This window comes from Salmo trutta, chromosome 32, assembly GCF_901001165.1.
Source record: "Salmo trutta chromosome 32, fSalTru1.1, whole genome shotgun sequence".
Taxonomy (NCBI): Eukaryota; Metazoa; Chordata; class Actinopteri; order Salmoniformes; family Salmonidae; genus Salmo; species Salmo trutta.
The window spans coordinates 42181231-42203822 of record NC_042988.1 but is presented as its reverse complement, the minus strand read 5'-3'; the positions used below and the strand labels follow the sequence as shown (position 1 = coordinate 42203822).

At 42.6% G+C, this 22592-nt stretch overlaps 1 long non-coding RNA gene across 4 annotated transcripts in view; it reads left to right on the top strand.

The window, feature by feature from the left end:
• Positions 1-5229: 5229 nt before the first annotated feature.
• LOC115171947 (uncharacterized) overlaps positions 5230-22592 on the top strand; it is a 31497-nt gene continuing 14134 nt past the window's right edge. For 2 of the 4 annotated variants that reach the window (XR_003871293.1, XR_003871292.1), the window contains exons 1-7: positions 5233-5414; positions 8121-8177; positions 11343-11399; positions 12936-12992; positions 17231-17287; positions 20635-20691; positions 22228-22284. This is a non-coding gene — a long non-coding RNA (uncharacterized LOC115171947). Of the gene's footprint in view, positions 5415-8120; positions 8178-11342; positions 11400-12935; positions 12993-17230; positions 17288-20634; positions 20692-22227; positions 22426-22592 lie in introns of all 4 variants that reach the window. The other 2 variants (XR_003871295.1, XR_003871294.1) reach the window with 2 other exon arrangements.

Sequence of the window (22592 nt, the reverse complement as noted above, 5' to 3'; positions counted from 1 at the left end):
GTAACAAAAATGTTGATGGATTGAATCCCTGAGCTGTCTTTCTGCCCCTGAACTAGGCAGTTCACCCACTGTTCCCCGGTAGGCTGTCATTGTAAATAAGGATTTGTTCTTAACTAACTTTCCTAGTTAAATAAAGTTTAACTTTCAAAAAAGGAGAGGGGAGTCGGTGAATATGGAGTCTCTGTTGGTTTTGTCTCTCACTATCCAAAGCGGGACACCAGCTTCTCCTGATCATCCAGGTCTTTCTGCACCTTCTTCCTCATGTAGAATATGAGACAGAGGGACAGAAACATGTACATTAACTTAATAATAATAATCATCTGCCATTTAGAAGATGCTTTTATCCAAAACATACATTTTACGTACGGGTGGTCCCGGGAATCAAACCCACTATCCTGGCATTGCAAGCGCCACGCTCTACAAACTGAACTACATTTAGCAACTTCCATTCAACTAAATGTTTCCATTCAACTAGACACTGACTTTGCATTCAACTAAAGTAGGCAAAAACAACCACACATCACAATCATTGCAAGTAAAATGTTCAAAAAACAGCAGCTATCTGAAGGGATATGTTTTCAGACAGATGTTCTAAACACAAAGGAAGTCACATGTCACATGATTCCAACTATTTAATACAACCATTGTTAAGAGACTTCCTTTCTTTCTTTGGATACTGTTTACCCTCCGTTGCTCAGCAACTCTACAAACATTTAGCGGTGTGCCTCAGCCCATGCTTTTTAAGAGACTGCTGCTCTGACAGCTTGGTTACTGGGGCATTGAACTGGCAACATCTAGTTTGTGTGTGTTAGTGTGTAGTGTGTGTAACATAAATGTTGATGTGTATTTCAGAGTGGGTCTATGTGTAACATATATGTTGATGGGTAGTTCAGAGTGGGTCTATGTTAACATATATGTTGATGGGTAGTTCAGAGTGGGTCTATGTTAACATATATGTTGATGTGTAGTTCATTGTGAGTCTATCTGTGGTAGTTGTCCAACATGATTGTGTGCTGCTGGTACAGACATCGCACATTTAGGTGCATTAATGTTTCCCTGCACTGCATATTTCCGAAGTGAATAGAGTATCTCCTATTTCAGAAGTGAAAATAGAGTATCTCCTATTTCAGAAGTGAAAATAGAGTATCTCCCATTTCAGAAGTAAATATAGAGTATCTCCCATTTCAGAAGTAAATATAGAGTATCTCCCATTTCAGAAGTGAATATAGAGTATCTCCCATTTCAGAAGTGAATATAGAGTATCTCCCATTTCAGAAGTAAATATAGAGTATCTCCCATTTCAGAAGTGAATATAGAGTATCTCCTATTTCAGAAGTGAATATAGAGTATCTCCCATTTCAGAAGTGAATATAGAGTATCTCCCATTACAGAAATGTCACCTATGTATTTATTTACCTAAGTTATCTTTAGATTGTAAACAAACTTGGAGCTTGACATCACCCTTCGAGAGAGTCACACTAACGATGTACCGGCAAAGTAACTTTCAAACACACACATCTGTATACTAATTGTATGCATTTGGGTGTGTGTGTGTATATATATATATATATATATATACCTGGTACAGAGCACATCCTCATGGAGAGAGCCTTGACAGCGTTGACACTGTCAACAGGCGAGAGAAGCGCTCCTCCAGCGTACTTAAGTGGAAGATCTTCACGACCTAGACAGTCGTGAAGAGGAAAATATTTGGCATGGGCCCTCAGATCCTCAAAAGGTTTTACAGCTGCACCATCAAGAGCATCCTGACGGGTTGCATCACTGCCTGGTATGGCAACTGTTCGAACCTCTGACCGCAAGGCACTACAGAGGGTAGTGCGTACGGCCCAGTACATCACCGGGGCCAAGCTTCCTGCCATCCAGGAACTCTATATCAGGCGGTGTCAGAGGAAGGCCCTAAAAAATGGTCAAAGACTCCCAGGCACCCTATTCAGACTGTTCTCTCTGCTACCGCCCGGCAAGCGGTACCGGAGCGCCAAGTCTAGATCCATGAGGCTTCTAAACAGCTTCTACCCCCAAGCCATAAGACTCCTGTACATCTAATCAAATGGCTACCCAGACTATTTGCATTGCCCCCACCACCACCACCCTCTTTCAAATCAAATCAAAGTTTATTTGCCACGTGTGCCGAATACAACAGGTGTAGACCTTACAGTGAAATGCTGACTTACAGGATCTAACCAATAGTGCGAGAAAAAAAATGTGTGTGTGTGTGTGTGTGTGTGTGTGTGTGTGTGTGTGTGTGTGGGTAAGTAAAGAAATAAAACACCAGTAAAAATAAATTTGAAAATAAGAGTAGCAAGGCTACATACAGACACCGGTAAGTCAGGCTGATTGAGGTAGTATGTAGATATGGTTAAAGGGACTATGCATATAAGATAAACAGAGAGTAGCAGCAGCGTAAAAGAGGGGTTGGGGGGGGGGCACACAATGCAAATAGTCCAGGTAACCATTGGTTACCTGTTCAGAAGTCTTATGGCTTGGGGGTAAAAACTGTTGAGAAGCCTTTTTGTCCTAGACTTGGCAATCCGGTACCGCTTGCCATGCGGTAGTAGACAGAACAGTCTATGACTGGGGTGGCTGGGGTCTTTGACAATTTTTGGGGCCTTCCTCTGACACCGCCTGGTGTAGAGGTCCTGGATGGCAGGCAGCTTTGCCCCAGTGATGTACTGGGCCGTACGCACTACCCTCTGAAGTGCCTTGCGGTCGGAGGCCGAGCAATTGCCGTACCAGGCAGTGATGCAACCGGTCAGGATGCTCTCGATGTTGCAGCTGTAGAACCTTTTGAGGATCTCAGGACCCATGCCAAATCTTTTTAGTTTCCTGAGGGGGAATAGGCTTTGTCGTGCCCTCTTCTTGACTGTCTTAGTGTGTTTGAACCATTCTAGTTTGTTGGTGATGTGGACACCAAGGAATTTGAAGCTCTCAACCTGCTCCACTACACCACCGTTGATGAGAATGGGTACGTGCTCGGTGCTCCTTTTCCTGTTCCTGTAGTCCACAATCATCTCCTTAGTCTTGGTTACGTTGAGGGAAAGGTTGTTATTCTTCCCCACCTGGCCAGGTCTCTGACCTCCTCCCTATAGGCTGTCTCGTTGTTGTCGGTGATCAGGCCTACCACTGTTGTGTCGTCACAGCTAATATGTAGAAGATCTATTCCTGTATGGACAAAGTGCCTCTGATCAAGGATGACTGATCAGGTCCTCCTTGTCCCTGTAATCAGCAGCTGCTGTTTTAGAGGGGGGGGGGGGATAATTACAGTGGCAGTTTGGAGAAAAAAATATCCATTCAGAAAGTTTCCTTAAAGTAGTCTGTCTGAACTCCATCTCGTAATAAGAGACAGATTTTTACCTTTACATTTTTACCAGCTCGGAGATTCAAACCAGCAACGTTTCGGTTACTGGTTCTAAAAAGATAAAAAGTACATTTAAAAAATGTGCTCCTGACATTTCACCACAATAGGCTTCTTCAGACAATGGACAAAAAGTAGCCAAACAAAGCCAAAGGAGAGTGATGAGCAGCAGCAGCAGCATCATCAAACAAGTGAGGCTGCCAGCAAGACCAACAGTGATGAAGCTGCCGAGCTCCAGTTAGCTCCGTGTGCAGAGCTCCAGTTAGCTCCGTGTCCAGAGCTCCAGTTAGCTCCGTGTCCAGAGCTCCAGTTAGCTCCGTGTGCAGAGCTCCAGTTAGCTCCGTGTGCTGAGCTCCAGTTAGCTCCGTGTGCAGAGCTCCAGTTATCTCTGTGTCCAGAGCTGCAGTTAGCTCCGTGTGCAGAGCTCCAGTTATCTCCGTGTCCAGAGCTGCAGTTAGCTCCGTGTGCAGAGCTCCAGTTATCTCCGTGTCCAGAGCTCCAGTTAGCTCCGTGTGCAGAGCTCCAGTTAGCTCCGTGTCCAAGCTCCAGTTAGCTCCGTGTCCAGAGCTCCAGTTAGCTCCGTGTGCAGAGCTCCAGTTAGCTCCGTGTCCAGAGCTCCAGTTAGCTCCGTGTGCAGAGCTCCAGTTAGCTCCGTGTGCAGAGCTCCAGTTAGCTCCGTGTCCAGAGCTCCAGTTAGCTCCGTGTCCAGAGCTCCAGTTAGCTCCGTGTGCAGAGCTCCAGTTAGCTCCGTGTGCAGAGCTCCAGTTAGCTCCGTGTCCAGAGCTCCAGTTAGCTCCGTGTCCAGAGCTCCAGTTAGCTCCGTGTGCAGAGCCTACCCACCCTTCCAGAAGCGTCGTCAGGATAATGGCTTTATATTTGATTTTTACATTGAACCTTTATTTAACTAGGCAAGTCAGTTAAGAACACATTCTTATTTACAATGACGGCCTACACTGGCCAAACCCGGACAACACTGGGCCAATTGCGCACGAACCTATGGGACTCCCAATCACAGCCGGTTGTGATACAGCCTGGATTCAAACCAGGGTGTCTGTAGTGACGAATCAAGCACTGAGATGCAGATGGACCCAAGTGTTCCTGACTATCAGCCCAGATTATGGATACCCGTCCATACATTGGCTGTAAAAGTGGGTAGAAACAGACAAGCATATAACTGTAGCAATGTGGTCTTTACTTGAGTGTGTTTCAGCAGGGTGAGGTCAGAGACATGTTTCCAAGTCACTATTTTTCTGAACTCATAAAATCCTTTAGACAATCTGATGGGATGGATGTTCAACCCCATTAAAATCACCATAAGGTCTATATAGAACCTTTAAATTAAGACCTCACAGATCTGTTCATGGCAAAGCAGTTCAATGAATGATACTAATTGATTCTTAAAGAATATAACTTATAAATCATGAGCCTCATCTTGAGGAGTCACCTGTGACAGCATTCATAAAGAGTAGGAGAGCTGATCTAGGATCAGTTTAGCCTTTTAGATCATAATGAATCAGATTACATGGAGGGGAGGGACCTGATCCTAGATCATAATGAATCAGTTTACATGGAGAGGGGGACCTGATCCTAGATCATAATGAATCAGATTACATGGAGAGGGGGACCTGATCCTAGATCATAATGAATCAGATTACATGGAGAGGAGGGACCTGATCCTAGATCATAATGAATCAGATTACATGGAGAGTGGGACCTGATCCTAGATTATAATGAATCAGATTACATGGAGAGGGGGGACCTGATCCTAGATCATAATGAATCAGATTACATGGACAGGGGGACCTGATCCTAGATCAGCACTCCAACTCTGGGACACTGCCTTTATGAATAAGGAATGCTGTTGTAAAGTCTAGTTACAGCAGGTGTTTACTGCCATCTAGTGGAAGATACCAATAAAACACTTTATTTTCAGGGTGGGGAGGCGGCTGATGGAAACTGAAAGTAAAGTTGTTCTTTTGTTCAGGATCCATTTTGAGACGACAGAGCAGAAGACGCTATATGGAGATTACTGACAAATAAAGTAAGTATTTCTGAACAATAATTGATTCTATTGGACAGAGTAAGATAATGAATACCAGGAATGAGATATTACTAGTTAGTAGAACTGCTACTTGAGCTGAGTTGCTAACAGACAGCAGTTTTCAAAGTGGAAACTAATCAGTAGGTCGACATCAGTAAAATGTCTGGTAAAGATGGTGGAGGAGCTTTTACATTATATGGTTTTATGTTTATCTCAGGGTTTCTCATCCTTTTGTTCTTACCAGCACTTATACACCTGATTCAACTAATCATCAAATATTTAAGACAGTTTAATATTTGAGGCATACAAATTAATATTCTCAAATTAAAACATTTTGTGTTTGTAAGTCCTACAGTAAGGAGGGGAAAAAACACAACCAAACCTGGTTTCCAGTAAATGATATGTTTAGCTAAAATAATGTAAGAGTGATATCTTGAAGAAGGTCTATAATAAAAAAAAAACTGAAGCAAAATTCGGTACAATGTTATGAGTTACTGCTGTAGCATGGAGCTGACTGTTAGCCCCACCCCCTGGTCACTGTTAGCCCCACCCTCTGGTTACTGTTAGCCCCACCCTCTGGTTACTGTTAGCCCCACCCTCTGGTTACTGTTAGCCCCACCCTCTGGTCACTGTTAGCCCCACCCTCTGGTCACTGTTAGCCCCACCCTCTGGTTACTGTTAGCCCCACCCTCTGGTCACTGTTAGCCCCATCCTCTGGTTACTGTTAGCCCCACCCTCTGGTCACTGTTAGCCCCACCCTCTGGTCACTGTTAGCCCCACCCTCTGGTTACTGTTAGCCCCACCCTCTGGTCACTGTTAGCCCCATCCTCTGGTTACTGTTAGCCCCACCCTCTGGTCACTGTTAGCCCCACCCTCTGGTTACTGTTAGCCCCACCCTCTGGTTACTGTTAGCCCCACCCTCTGGTTACTGTTAGCCCCACCCTCTGGTTACTGTTAGCCCCACCCTCTGGTTACTGTTAGCCCCACCCTCTGGTTACTGTTAGCCCCACCCTCTGGTTACTGTTAGCCCCACCCTCTGGTTACTGTTAGCCCCACCCTCTGGTTACTGTTAGCCCCACCCTCTGGTTACTGTTAGCCCCACCCTCTGGTTACTGTTAGCCCCACCCTCTGGTTACTGTTAGCCCCACCCTCTGGTTACTGTTAGCCCCACCCTCTGGTTACTGTTAGCCCCACCCTCTGGTTACTGTTAGCCCCACCCTCTGGTCACTGTTAGCCCCACCCTCTGGTTACTGTTAGCCCCACCCTCTGGTCACTGTTAGCCCCACCCTCTGGTTACTGTTAGCCCCACCCTCTGGTTACTGTTAGCCCCACCCTCTGGTTACTGTTAGCCCCACCCTCTGGTTACTGTTAGCCCCACCCTCTGTTAGCCCTTTACTGTTAGCCCCACCCTCTGGTTACTGTTAGCCCCACCCTCTGGTTACTGTTAGCCCCACCCTCTGGTTACTGTTAGCCCCACCCTCTGGTTACTGTTAGCCCCACCCTCTGGTTACTGTTAGCCCCACCCTCTGGTTACTGTTAGCCCCACCCTCTGGTTACTGTTAGCCCCACCCTCTGGTTACTGTTAGCCCCACCCTCTGGTTACTGTTAGCCCCACCCTCTGGTTACTGTTAGCCCCACCCTCTGGTTACTGTTAGCCCCACCCTCTGGTCACTGTTAGCCCCACCCTCTGGTTACTGTTAGCCCCACCCTCTGGTTACTGTTGTTATATAAAGGAGTGACGACATGAAGCGTTCCCTGAAGTCTCCTCTGGTTACTGTTGTTATATAAAGATACTAATTGATTCTTAAAGAATATAATTTATAAATCATGAACCTCATCTTGAGGAGTCACCTGTGACAGTATTCATAAAGAGTAGGAGAGCTGATCTAGGATCAGTTTAGCCTTTTAGATCATAATGAATCAGATTACATGGAGAGGGGGACCTGATCCTAGATCATAATGAATCAGATTACATGGAGAGGGGGGACCTGATCCTAGATCATAATGAATCAGATTACATGGAGAGGGGGGACCTGATCCTATATCATAATGAATCAGATTACATGGAGAGGAGGGACCTGATCCTAGATTATAATGAATCAGATTACATGGAGAGGAGGACCTGATCCTAGATCATAATGAATCAGATTACATGGAGAGGGGGACCTGATCCTAGATAATAATGAATCAGATTACATGGAGAGGAGGGACCTGATCCTAGATCATAAAGAATCAGATTGCATGGAGAGGAGGACCTGATCCTAGATCATAATGAATCAGATTACATGGAGAGGGGGGACCTGATCCTAGATCATAATGAATCAGATTACATGGAGAGGGGGGACCTGATCCTATATCATAATGAATCAGATTACATGGAGAGGAGGGACCTGATCCTAGATTATAATGAATCAGATTACATGGAGAGGAGGACCTGATCCTAGATCATAATGAATCAGATTACATGGAGAAGAAGGACCTGATCCTAGATCATAATGAATCAGATTACATGGAGAGGGGGGACCTGATCCTAGATCAGCACTCCTCCTCTGGGACACTGCCTGTATGAAACAGAACACATAGTTGTTAAATCTAGTTACAGCAGGTGTTTACTGCCATCTAGTGGAAGATACCAATAAAACACTTTATTTTCAGGGTGGGGAGGCGGCTGAGTGAAACAGAATGTAAAGTTGTTCTTTTGTTCAGGATCCATTTTGAGACGACAGAGCAGAAGACGCTATATGGAGATTACTGACAAATAAAGTGAGTATTTCTCAGTATTTCTGAACAGTAATACATTCTAAAGGACAGAGTAAGATATAGTACTAGTAGTAGTTAGTAGAACTGTTATATGAGCTGAGTTGCTGACAGACAGCAGTTTTCAAAGTGGAAACTAATCAGTAGGTCTACATCAGTAAAACGTCTGGTAAAGATGGTGGAGGAGCTTTTACATTATATGGTTTTATGTTTATCTCAGGGTTTCTCATCCTTTTGTTCTGACCAGCACTTACACACCTGATTCAACTAATCATCAAATATTTTAATATTTTATTTTAATATTTGAGGCCAACAAATGAACATTCTCAAATGAAAACCTTTTGGGTTTGTAGGCCTGTTAACAATTATTAAAGGCCTACATGAATTCATATTTGATGAAAAAAACACAGCTAAACCTGGTTTCTAGTAAATTATATGTTTAGCTAAAATAATGTAAAAGAGATGTCTTGAAGGACTATAATATAAAAACTGAAGCAAGATTCAGTACAACGTCATGAGTTACTGCTGTCACATGCAAATGACTGTTAGCCCCACCCTCTGGTTACTGTTGTTATATAAATGGGTGGTGACGTGTTTGACTATGATTGGTGTTAAAACAATTCTAATTAAATTATTAAATGAAATCATACTCTACCTTAACAACAATGTATTTAAAAATGCATTTGTTTGTTTTGAAAAAGAATGCTCTTAAACATTTGTATTTAAAGTATAACTTTTTAATGTATATAAACAAAGTGCATATAAATCTAACCATTCAAAATGAATACAATCTGAACAACATAATAATAGAATATTTAACCATATCAAAGAAAAATAAATAACAATGTGCAAAACTGCAGCGTCCCACTTAAAACATTAAACTGGTCCCTCTTTTCTCTCTCTTCTTTATTACTGACCATATTTTGCTTTTATGAGAGATTTGCATTCAGAAATGCAAGCTGCCTCACTTTCGAGGGGCTGGTGCGGTTTCTTCTCTCAGTAATTATTTGCCCCGTTTTCGAGAAGACCCTCTCAGAGGGAACGGATGTGGCCACTATGCGGAGTCTCCCTGTCATGACTTTAGTAAGCCGTTGATAGACAGAGGCCTTGTTCTTCCACCCGCTCAGAGGATCTGCAGATCTTTGGAGGAGGGGCTCCTCCAAATAGGATCGGACCTCCATTATGGCACCTGCTGAGGGATTCCTTCGTGCTGCATCCCCAGTTGCTCTCTCGTCAAACAGCATCCAAACCGCAGACGTTTGTGACACTACTGCTGGTGCTTCTGCACCATCTGATCCCTCTTCTTCCTGTTGCCCTGGTGCCTGAGCCAGCTGACTGCTGGGGCTGTCCCTCCCTGCTGCTGAGGTTATTCTTTGAAGAGCCTCATCAATCTCTCTGGCATCACTGAAGGCTAACTTCTTAAACCTGGGGTCAAGTGCAGCGCTTTCTGATAGCACATGATTATATTCCATTCTGTGGAACTTTCTGTCCATTGATGAACATAGGGTGTCCATCAACTCTGTCACATGTCCTGTGGTTACATTTGCTTCTCTCTGGCGGCTGTGATTCGCTGCAGACCCTTACACAGGAGTATCATTGTTGAGGTGGTCACATAGCTGAAAAGAGAGAACAGTAACTTAATAGTTCAGCTTCATGTTTTGTCTACTGATACTACATTCTCATCTACTGCTCATATACATATATAATACTGGATTAAATAATGATGCAGTAATAACTGCTTACTGTACCTCACTGATCTCCACAGTGACCTGCTCCAGGACTGCACACCTCCTCCACCACCTCCCATTCCTCTTGGGTCAGAGCATCAACAGGTGCATTGACTATGGCCAGGGTAGAGATGATGGCATCCTTTGACTCAAGAAACCGCTTCAACATATAAAATGTTAAATTCCACCTTGTAGTGCAGTCTTGTTTAGGCCTCAGCTCAGGCATCCCCATCTGGCGTTGTGTAGACTTTAGTTTTTTAGCACCTACTGTGATCCTGTGGAAGTATTCCACAGCTGCTTTCACTTTGTCCACAGTGGGCTTCATCACCTCAGAGCATCTCTTACAATCAGGTTGATTGTGTGGGCAAGACATGGATGATGGGTCAATTTATTAAAAATGTTCATGGCTTTGGTTATGTTAGCTGCATTGTCACTAACACAACAGACCACATTTCCATCTACTTGTCCTTCTCTGGCCACTCTCAACAGTTCCTCTGCCAAGTTCTCTGAGGTGTGTCTGTCGCTGAACTCAAAGCAGTCCAGAAGACAGCTAGACATCGAAAAAATCTTCAATGAAGTGACATGTACCCGACATGTAAGAAGTGGTTACCCTTGATGTCCAGCAGTCAGTGGTAAGGCAAACTGCAGTAGCTTTTTGGACTCTTTCCTACACTGAAGCCTGTGTGCTCTCGTACATTTGTGGAAAAGTGATTTTGAAAGGGTTTTCCTGCTTGGAATTGTGTACATTGGATTTAGATTATTGCTATAATTTCTAAAACCTCCACAATCTAAAATGGCTGGAAATTGGTGGCAATCATTTTAGCCAATGCATTATCAATGTGGCCTTGTTTTGCTACAGACATAGACTTTGGCATAAACTGGTCCATAGAAGACTGCGTTGCTGTGGGTCGCGGAGTAGGTCTACTGGACTGAGTGGATACATCTCCACGTGTGGAGGTGCTGACTCCACCACTATCACTAGCAGGCCCGCTGACCTGATCCTAGATCATAATGAATCAGATTACATGGAGAGGGGGACCTGATCCTAGATCATAATGAATCAGATTACATGGAGAGGATGGACCTGATCCTAGATCATAATGAATCAGATTACATGGAGAGGAGGACCTGATCCTAGATCATAATGAATCAGATTACATGGAGAGGGGGGACCTGATCCTAGATCATAATGAATCAGATTACATGGAGAGGAGGGACCTGATCCTAGATCATAATGAATCAGATTACATGGAGAGGGGGACCTGATCCTAGATCAGTACTCCAACTCTGGGACACTGCCTGTATGAAACCAAACACATAGTTGTAAAGTCGAGTTACAGCAGGTGTTTACTGCCATCTAGTGGAAGATACTAATAAAACACTTTATTATCAGGGTGGGGAGGCGGCTGATTGAAACAGAAAGTAAAGTTGTTCTTTTGTTCAGGATCCATTTTGAGACGACAGAGCAGAAGACGCTATATGGAGATTACTGACAAATAAAGTAAGTATTTCTGAACAATAATTTATTCTAATGGACAGAGTAAGATAATGAATACCAGGAATGAGATATTACTAGTTAGTAGAACTGCTACTTGAGCTGAGTTGCTGACAGACAGCAGTTTTCAAAGTGGAAACTAATCAGTAGGTCTACATCAGTAAAACGTCTGGTAAAGATGGTGGAGGAGCTTTTACATTATATGGTTTTATGTTTATCTCAGGGTTTCTCATCCTTTTGTTCTTACCAGCACTTACACACCTGATTCAACTAATCATCAAATATTTAAGACAGTTTAATATTTGAGGCATACAAATTAATATTCTCAAATTAAAACATTTTGTGTTTGTAAGTCCTACAGTAAGGAGGGGAAAAAACACAACCAAACCTGGTTTCCAGTAAATGATATGTTTAGCTAAAATAATGTAAGAGTGATATCTTGAAGAAGGTCTATAATTTAAAAAAAAATGAAGCAAAATTCGGTACAATGTTATGAGTTACTGCTGTAGCATGGAGCTGACTGTTAGCCCCACCCTCTGGTTACTGTTAGCCCCACCCTCTGGTCACTGTTAGCCCCACCCTCTGGTTACTGTTAGCCCCACCCTCTGGTTACTGTTAGCCCCACCCTCTGGTTACTGTTAGCCCCACCCTCTGGTTACTGTTAGCCCCACCCTCTGGTTACTGTTAGCCCCACCCTCTGGTTACTGTTAGCCCCACCCTCTGGTTACTGTTAGCCCCACCCTCTGGTTACTGTTAGCCCCACCCTCTGGTTACTGTTAGCCCCACCCTCTGGTTACTGTTAGCCCCACCCTCTGGTTACTGTTAGCCCCACCCTCTGGTTACTGTTAGCCCCACCCTACTGTTACTGTTGTTATATAAAGGAGTGACGACATGAAGCGTTCCCTGAAGTCTCCTCTGGTTACTGTTGTTATATAAAGATACTAATTGATTCTTAAAGAATATAATTTATAAATCATGAACCTCATCTTGAGGAGTCACCTGTGACAGTATTCATAAAGAGTAGGAGAGCTGATCTAGGATCAGTTTAGCCTTTTAGATCATAATGAATCAGATTACATGGAGAGGGGGACCTGATCCTAGATCATAATGAATCAGATTACATGGAGAGGGGGGACCTGATCCTAGATCATAATGAATCAGATTACATGGAGAGGGGGGACCTGATCCTATATCATAATGAATCAGATTACATGGAGAGGAGGGACCTGATCCTAGATTATAATGAATCAGATTACATGGAGAGGAGGACCTGATCCTAGATCATAATGAATCAGATTACATGGAGAAGAAGGACCTGATCCTAGATCATAATGAATCAGATTACATGGAGAGGGGGGACCTGATCCTAGATCAGCACTCCTCCTCTGGGACACTGCCTGTATGAAACAGAACACATAGTTGTTAAATCTAGTTACAGCAGGTGTTTACTGCCATCTAGTGGAAGATACCAATAAAACACTTTATTTTCAGGGTGGGGAGGCGGCTGAGTGAAACAGAATGTAAAGTTGTTCTTTTGTTCAGGATCCATTTTGAGACGACAGAGCAGAAGACGCTATATGGAGATTACTGACAAATAAAGTGAGTATTTCTCAGTATTTCTGAACAGTAATACATTCTAAAGGACAGAGTAAGATATAGTACTAGTAGTAGTTAGTAGAACTGTTATATGAGCTGAGTTGCTGACAGACAGCAGTTTTCAAAGTGGAAACTAATCAGTAGGTCTACATCAGTAAAACGTCTGGTAATGATGGTGGAGGAGCTTTTACATTATATGGTTTTATGTTTATCTCAGGGTTTCTCATCCTTTTGTTCTGACCAGCACTTACACACCTGATTCAACTAATCATCAAATATTTTAATATTTTATTTTAATATTTGAGGCCAACAAATGAACATTCTCAAATGAAAACCTTTTGGGTTTGTAGGCCTGTTAACAATTATTAAAGGCCTACATGAATTCATATTTGATGAAAAAAACACAGCTAAACCTGGTTTCTAGTAAATTATATGTTTAGCTAAAATAATGTAAAAGAGATGTCTTGAAGGACTATAATATAAAAACTGAAGCAAGATTCAGTACAACGTCATGAGTTACTGCTGTCACATGCAAATGACTGTTAGCCCCACCCTCTGGTTACTGTTGTTATATAAATGGGTGGTGACGTGTTTGACTATGATTGGTGTTAAAACAATTCTAATTAAATTATTAAATGAAATCATACTCTACCTTAACAACAATGTATTTAAAAATGCATTTGTTTGTTTTGAAAAAGAATGCTCTTAAACATTTGTATTTAAAGTATAACTTTTTAATGTATATTAACAAAGTGCATATAAATCTAACCATTCAAAATGAATACAATCTGAACAACATAATAATAGAATATTTAACCATATCAAAGAAAAATAAATAACAATGTGCAAAACCGCAGCATCCCACTTAAAACATTAAACTGGTCCCTCTTTTCTCTCTCTTCTTTATTACTGACCATATTTTGCTTTTATGAGAGATTTGCATTCAGAAATGCAAGCTGCCTCACTTTCGAGGGGCTGGTGCGGTTTCTTCTCTCAGTAATTATTTGCCCCGTTTTCGAGAAGACCCTCTCAGAGGGAACGGATGTGGCCACTATGCGGAGTCTCCCTGTCATGACTTTAGTAAGCCGTTGATAGACAGAGGCCTTGTTCTTCCACCCGCTCAGAGGATCTGCAGATCTTTGGAGGAGGGGCTCCTCCAAATAGGATCGGACCTCCATTATGGCACCTGCTGAGGGATTCCTTCGTGCTGCATCCCCAGTTGCTCTCTCGTCAAACAGCATCCAAACCGCAGACGTTTGTGACACTACTGCTGGTGCTTCTGCACCATCTGATCCCTCTTCTTCCTGTTGCCCTGGTGCCTGAGCCAGCTGACTGCTGGGGCTGTCCCTCCCTGCTGCTGAGGTTATTCTTTGAAGAGCCTCATCAATCTCTCTGGCATCACTGAAGACTAACTTCTTAAACCTGGGGTCAAGTGCAGCGGTTTCTGATAGCACGTGATGATATTCCATTCTGTGGAACTTTCTGTCCATTGATGAACATAGGGTGTCCATCAACTCTGTCACATGTCCTGTGGTTAAATTTGCTTCTCTCTGGCGGCTGTGATTCGCTGCAGACCCTTACACAGGAGTATCATTGTTGAGGTGGTCACATAGCTGAAAAGAGAGAACAGTAACTTAATTGTTCAGCTTCATGTTTTGTCTACTGATACTACATTCTCATCTACTGCTCATATACATATATAATACTGGATTAAATAATGATGCAGTAATAACTGCTTACTGTACCTCTCTCCACTGATCTCCACAGTGACCTGCTCCAGGACTGCACACCTCCTCCACCACCTCCCATTCCTCTTGGGTCAGAGCATCAACAGGTGCATTGACTATGGCCAGGGTAGAGATGATGGCATCCTTTGACTCAAGAAACCGCTTCAACATATAAAATGTTGAATTCCACCTTGTAGTGCAGTCTTGTTTAGGCCTCAGCTCAGGCATCCCCATCTGGCGTTGTGTAGACTTTAGTTTTTTAGCACCTACTGTGCTCCTGTGGAAGTATTCCACAGCTGCTTTCACTTTGTCCACAGTGGGCTTCATCGCCTTCAGAGCATCTCTTACAATCAGGTTGATTGTGTGGGCAAGACATGGATGATGGGTCAATTTATTAAAAATGTTCATGGCTTTGGTTATGTTAGCTGCATTGTCGCTGACACAACAGACCACTTTTCCATCTACTTGTCCTTCTCTGGCCACTCTCAACAGTTCCTCTGCCAAGTTCTCTGAGGTGTGTCTGTCGCTGAACTCAAAGCAGTCCAGAAGACAGCTAGACATCGAAAAAATCTTCAATGAAGTGACATGTAACCGACATGTAAGAAGTGGTTACCCTTGATGTCCAGCAGTCAGTGGTAAGGCAAACTGCAGTAGCTTTTTGAACTCTTTCCTACACTGAAGCCTGTGTGCTCTCGTACAGTTGTGGAAAAGTGATTTTGAAAGGGTTTTCCTGCTTGGAATTGTGCACATTGGATTTAGATTATTGCTACAATTTCTAAAACCTCCACAATCTAAAATGGCTGGAAATTGGTGGCAATCATTTTAGCCAATGCATTATCAATGTGGCCTTGTTTTGCTACAGACATAGACTTTGGCATAAACTGGTCCATAGAAGACTGCGTTGCTGTGGGTCGCGGAGTAGGTCTACTGGACTGAGTGGATACATCTCCACGTGTGGAGGTGCTGACTCCACCACTATCACTAGCAGGCCCGCTGACCTGATCCTAGATCATAATGAATCAGATTACATGGAGAGGGGGACCTGATCCTAGATCATAATGAATCAGATTACATGGAGAGGGGGACCTGATCCTAGATCATAATGAATCAGATTACATGGAGAGGAGGGACCTGATCCTAGATCATAATGAATCAGATTACATGGAGAGGAGGACCTGATCCTAGATCATAATGAATCAGATTACATGGAGAGGGGGGACCTGATCCTAGATCATAATGAATCAGATTACATGGAGAGGAGGACCTGATCCTAGATCATAATGAATCAGATTACATGGAGAGGGGGACCTGATCCTAGATCATAAGGAATCAGATTACATGTAGAGGGGGGACCTGATCCTAGATCATAATGAATCAGATTACATAGAGAGAGGGACCTGATCCTAGATCATAATGAATCAGATTACATGGAGAGGAGGGACCTGATCCTAGATCAGAATGAATCAGATTACATGGAGAGAGGGACCTGATCCTAGATCATAATGAATGAGATTACATGGACAGGGGGGACCTGATTTTAGATCATAATGAATCAGAGTACTTGGAGAGGGGGACCTGATCCTAGATCATAATGAATCAGATTACATGGAGAGGGGGACCTGATCATAGATCATAGTGAATCAGATTACATTGAAAGGGGGACCTGATCCTAGATCGTAATGAATCAGATTACATGGAGAGGGGGACCTGATCCTAGATCATAATGAATCAGATTACATGGAGAGGGGGGACCTGATCCTAGATCACATTGAATCAGATTACATGGAGAGGAGGGACCTGATCTAAGATCATAATGAATCAGATTACATGGAGAGGAGGACCTGATCCTAGATCATAATGAATCAGATTACATGGAGAGGGGGACCTGATCCTAGATCATAATGAATCAGATTACATGGAGAGGGGGAACTGATCCTAGATCACATTGAATTAGATTACATGGAGAGGAGGGACCTGCTCCTAGATCACATTGAATTAGATTACATGGAGAGGGGGGACCTGATCCTAGATCATAATGAATCAGATTACATGGAGAGGGGGGACCTGATCCTAGATCATAATGAATCAGATTACATGGAGAGGAGGGACCTGATCCTAGATCATAATGAATCAGATTACATGGAGAGGGGGGACCTGATCCTAGATCATAATGAATCAGATTACATGGAGAGGAGGACCTGATCCTAGATCATAATGAATCAGATTACATGGAGAGGAGGACCTGATCCTAGATCATAATGAATCAGATTACATGGAGAGGAGGGACTTGATCCTAGATCATAATGAATCAGATTACATGGAGAGGAGGGACCTGATCCTAGATCAGCAATCCTCCTCTGGGACACTGCCTGTATGAAACCAAACACATAGTTGTTAAATCTAGTTACTGCAGGTGTTTACTGCCATCTAGTGGAAGATACCAATAAAACACTTTATTTTCAGGGTGGGGAGGCGGCTGAGTGAAACAGAATGTAAAGTTGTTCTTTTGTTCAGGATCCATTTTGAGACAACAGAGCAGAAGACGCTATATGGAGATTACTGACAAATAAAGTGAGTATTTCTCAGTATTTCTGAACAGTAATACATTCTAAAGGACAGAGTAAGATATAGTACTAGTAGTAGTTAGTAGAATTTGTTATATGAGCTTAGTTGCTGACAGACAGCAGTTTTAGTAGAACTGCTACTTGAGCTGAGTTGCTGACAGACAGCAGTTTTCAAAGTGGAAACTAATCAGTAGGTCTACATCAGTAAAACGTCTGGTAAAGATGGTGGAGGAGCTTTTACATTATATGGTTTTATGTTTATCTCAGGGTTTCTCATCCTTTTGTTCTTACCAGCACTTACACACCTGATTCAACTAATCATCAAATATTTTAATATTTTATTTTAATATTTGAGGCCAACAAATGAACATTCTCAAATGAAACCTTTTGGGTTTGTAGGCCTGTTTACAATTATTAAAGGCCTAAATGAATTCATATTTGATGAAAAAAACACAGCTAAACCTGGATTCTAGTAAATGATATGTTTAGCTAAAATAATGTAAAAGAGATGTCTTGAAGAAGGACTATAATATAAAAACTGAAGCAAGATTCAGTACAATGTCATGAGTTACTGCTGTCACATGCAACTGACTGTTAGCCCCACCCTCTGGTTACTGTTAGCTCCACCCTCTGGTTAGTGTTAGCTCCACCCTCTGGTTACTGTTAGCCCCACCCTCTGGTTACTGTTGTTATATAAATGGGTGGTGACGTGTTTGACTATGATTGGTGTTAAAACAATTCTAATTAAATTATTAAATGAAATCATACTCTACCTTAACAACAATGTATTTAAAAATGCATTTGTTTGTTTTGAAAAAGAATGCTCTTAAACATTTGTATTTAAAGTATAACTTTTTAATGTATATAAACAAAGTGCATATAAATCTAACCATTCAAAATGAATACAATCTGAACAACATAATAATAGAATATTTAACCATATCAAAGAAAAATAAATAACAATGTGCAAAACTGCAGGATCCCACTTAAAACATTAAACTGGTCCCTCTTTTCTCTCTCTTCTTTATTACTGACCATATTTTGCTTTTATGAGAGATTTGCATTCAGAAATGCAAGCTGCTTCACTTTCGAGGGGCTGGTGCCGTTTCTTCTCTCAGTAATTATTTGCCCTGTTTTCGAGAAGACCCTCTCAGAGGGAACGGATGTGGCCACTATGCAGAGTCTCCCTGTCATGACTTTAGTAAGCCGTTGATAGACAGAGGCCTTGTTCTTCCACCCGCTCAGAGGATCTGCAGATCTTTGGAGGAGGGGCTCCTCCAAATAGGATCGGACCTCCATTATGGCACCTGCTGAGGGATTCCTTCGTGCTGCATCCCCAGTTGCTCTCTCGTCAAACAGCATCCAAACCGCAGACGTTTGTGACACTACTGCTGGTGCTTCTGCACCATCTGATCCCTCTTCTTCCTGTTGCCCTGGTGCCTGAGCCAGCTGACTGCTGGGGCTGTCCCTCCATCTGATCCCTCTTCTTCCTGTTGCCCTGGTGCCTGAGCCAGCTGACTGCTGGGGCTGTCCCTCCCTGCTGCTGAGGTTATTCTTTGAAGAGCCTCATCAATCTCTCTGGCATCACTGAAGACTAACTTCTTAAACCTGGGGTCAAGTGCAGCGGTTTCTGATAGCACGTGATTATATTCCATTCTGTGGAACTTTCTGTCCATTGATGAACATATGGTGTCCATCAACTCTGTCACATGTCCTGTGGTTACATTTGCTTCTCTCTGGCGGCTGTGATTCGCTGCAGACCCTTACACAGGAGTATCATTGTTGAGGTGGTCACATAGCTGAAAAGAGAGAACAGTAACTTAATAGTTCAGCTTCATGTTTTGTCTACTGATACTACATTCTCATCTACTGCTCATATACATATATAATACTGGATTAAATAATGATGCAGTAATAACTGCTTACTGTACCTCACTGATCTCCACAGTGACCTGCTCCAGGACTGCACACCTCCTCCACCACCTCCCATTCCTCTTGGGTCAGAGCATCAACAGGTGCATTGACTATGGCCAGGGTAGAGATGATGGCATCCTTTGACTCAAGAAACCGCTTCAACATATAAAATGTTAAATTCCACCTTGTAGTGCAGTCTTGTTTAGGCCTCAGCTCAGGCATCCCCATCTGGCGTTGTGTAGACTTTAGTTTTTTAGCACCTACTGTGATCCTGTGGAAGTATTCCACAGCTGCTTTCACTTTGTCCACAGTGGGCTTCATCACCTCAGAGCATCTCTTACAATCAGGTTGATTGTGTGGGCAAGACATGGATGATGGGTCAATTTATTAAAAATGTTCATGGCTTTGGTTATGTTAGCTGCATTGTCACTAACACAACAGACCACATTTCCATCTACTTGTCCTTCTCTGGCCACTCTCAACAGTTCCTCTGCCAAGTTCTCTGAGGTGTGTCTGTCGCTGAACTCAAAGCAGTCCAGAAGACAGCTAGACATCGAAAAAATCTTCAATGAAGTGACATGTACCCGACATGTAAGAAGTGGTTACCCTTGATGTCCAGCAGTCAGTGGTAAGGCAAACTGCAGTAGCTTTTTGGACTCTTTCCTACACTGAAGCCTGTGTGCTCTCGTACATTTGTGGAAAAGTGATTTTGAAAGGGTTTTCCTGCTTGGAATTGTGTACATTGGATTTAGATTATTGCTATAATTTCTAAAACCTCCACAATCTAAAATGGCTGGAAATTGGTGGCAATCATTTTAGCCAATGCATTATCAATGTGGCCTTGTTTTGCTACAGACATAGACTTTGGCATAAACTGGTCCATAGAAGACTGCGTTGCTGTGGGTCGCGGAGTAGGTCTACTGGACTGAGTGGATACATCTCCACGTGTGGAGGTGCTGACTCCACCACTATCACTAGCAGGCCCGCTGACCTGATCCTAGATCATAATGAATCAGATTACATGGAGAGGGGGACCTGATCCTAGATCATAATGAATCAGATTACATGGAGAGGATGGACCTGATCCTAGATCATAATGAATCAGATTACATGGAGAGGAGGACCTGATCCTAGATCATAATGAATCAGATTACATGGAGAGGGGGGACCTGATCCTAGATCATAATGAATCAGATTACATGGAGAGGAGGGACCTGATCCTAGATCATAATGAATCAGATTACATGGAGAGGGGGACCTGATCCTAGATCAGTACTCCAACTCTGGGACACTGCCTGTATGAAACCAAACACATAGTTGTAAAGTCGAGTTACAGCAGGTGTTTACTGCCATCTAGTGGAAGATACTAATAAAACACTTTATTATCAGGGTGGGGAGGCGGCTGATTGAAACAGAAAGTAAAGTTGTTCTTTTGTTCAGGATCCATTTTGAGACGACAGAGCAGAAGACGCTATATGGAGATTACTGACAAATAAAGTAAGTATTTCTGAACAATAATTTATTCTAATGGACAGAGTAAGATAATGAATACCAGGAATGAGATATTACTAGTTAGTAGAACTGCTACTTGAGCTGAGTTGCTGACAGACAGCAGTTTTCAAAGTGGAAACTAATCAGTAGGTCTACATCAGTAAAACGTCTGGTAAAGATGGTGGAGGAGCTTTTACATTATATGGTTTTATGTTTATCTCAGGGTTTCTCATCCTTTTGTTCTTACCAGCACTTACACACCTGATTCAACTAATCATCAAATATTTAAGACAGTTTAATATTTGAGGCATACAAATTAATATTCTCAAATTAAAACATTTTGTGTTTGTAAGTCCTACAGTAAGGAGGGGAAAAAACACAACCAAACCTGGTTTCCAGTAAATGATATGTTTAGCTAAAATAATGTAAGAGTGATATCTTGAAGAAGGTCTATAATTTAAAAAAAAATGAAGCAAAATTCGGTACAATGTTATGAGTTACTGCTGTAGCATGGAGCTGACTGTTAGCCCCACCCTCTGGTTACTGTTAGCCCCACCCTCTGGTCACTGTTAGCCCCACCCTCTGGTTACTGTTAGCCCCACCCTCTGGTTACTGTTAGCCCCACCCTCTGGTTACTGTTAGCCCCACCCTCTGGTTACTGTTAGCCCCACCCTCTGGTTACTGTTAGCCCCACCCTCTGGTTACTGTTAGCCCCACCCTCTGGTTACTGTTAGCCCCACCCTCTGGTTACTGTTAGCCCCACCCTCTGGTTACTGTTAGCCCCACCCTCTGGTTACTGTTAGCCCCACCCTCTGGTTACTGTTAGCCCCACCCTCTGGTTACTGTTAGCCCCACCCTACTGTTACTGTTGTTATATAAAGGAGTGACGACATGAAGCGTTCCCTGAAGTCTCCTCTGGTTACTGTTGTTATATAAAGATACTAATTGATTCTTAAAGAATATAATTTATAAATCATGAACCTCATCTTGAGGAGTCACCTGTGACAGTATTCATAAAGAGTAGGAGAGCTGATCTAGGATCAGTTTAGCCTTTTAGATCATAATGAATCAGATTACATGGAGAGGGGGACCTGATCCTAGATCATAATGAATCAGATTACATGGAGAGGGGGGACCTGATCCTAGATCATAATGAATCAGATTACATGGAGAGGGGGGACCTGATCCTATATCATAATGAATCAGATTACATGGAGAGGAGGGACCTGATCCTAGATTATAATGAATCAGATTACATGGAGAGGAGGACCTGATCCTAGATCATAATGAATCAGATTACATGGAGAAGAAGGACCTGATCCTAGATCATAATGAATCAGATTACATGGAGAGGGGGGACCTGATCCTAGATCAGCACTCCTCCTCTGGGACACTGCCTGTATGAAACAGAACACATAGTTGTTAAATCTAGTTACAGCAGGTGTTTACTGCCATCTAGTGGAAGATACCAATAAAACACTTTATTTTCAGGGTGGGGAGGCGGCTGAGTGAAACAGAATGTAAAGTTGTTCTTTTGTTCAGGATCCATTTTGAGACGACAGAGCAGAAGACGCTATATGGAGATTACTGACAAATAAAGTGAGTATTTCTCAGTATTTCTGAACAGTAATACATTCTAAAGGACAGAGTAAGATATAGTACTAGTAGTAGTTAGTAGAACTGTTATATGAGCTGAGTTGCTGACAGACAGCAGTTTTCAAAGTGGAAACTAATCAGTAGGTCTACATCAGTAAAACGTCTGGTAATGATGGTGGAGGAGCTTTTACATTATATGGTTTTATGTTTATCTCAGGGTTTCTCATCCTTTTGTTCTGACCAGCACTTACACACCTGATTCAACTAATCATCAAATATTTTAATATTTTATTTTAATATTTGAGGCCAAC